The following is a 469-nucleotide window of genomic DNA, read 5'->3' on the forward strand; positions in this document are numbered from 1 at the left end:
ATGTCAGATTTTGTGAGCATATGAAGGAGATGTAGTAAGAGAGTGGTTTTGCATGTATGGATGTGCAAGGCACCTGTATTTGAATCTTACATTCATTACAAGGTTTGGCCTTGGGTCTATTCTTGTTCTATTTTGATTCTTTTTAAATATGTTAATGTTGTTTTGTATTTGTAATACTGACTTTTTATTTTTGAGTGTTGAAAGTTCTCAAACACTAAGATTTTAAATCTGGAAATGAAAAAAAAATTGAATAATTTATTTATGTAATGTGTAGACCAAAAGATAATTTACACTGCTCTGATAACATAAATATTTCATTGTAACTAATATTTCAAAATTGGCACATGCCAAGGTCAGGCGCAAGTCCAGCTGCCACGAACTTTTAAGGTGCATATGTTCAGGGGTTTTGTATGACAATGTACCTACTTACCTGGCAGGGAAAAACATTATGAGATGGGCCATGCAAAAA

At 32.8% G+C, this 469-nt stretch overlaps 1 protein-coding gene across 1 annotated transcript in view; it reads left to right on the plus strand.

Moving 5' to 3' along the window:
• Positions 1-469, plus strand: part of LOC127749797 (uncharacterized) — a 44843-nt gene that overhangs the window by 31659 nt on the left and 12715 nt on the right. The window lies entirely within an intron of this gene.

The sequence above is a fragment of the Frankliniella occidentalis genome, unplaced genomic scaffold, assembly GCF_000697945.3.
Source record: "Frankliniella occidentalis isolate FOCC.00 unplaced genomic scaffold, Focc_3.1 Scaffold94, whole genome shotgun sequence".
Taxonomy (NCBI): Eukaryota; Metazoa; Arthropoda; class Insecta; order Thysanoptera; family Thripidae; genus Frankliniella; species Frankliniella occidentalis.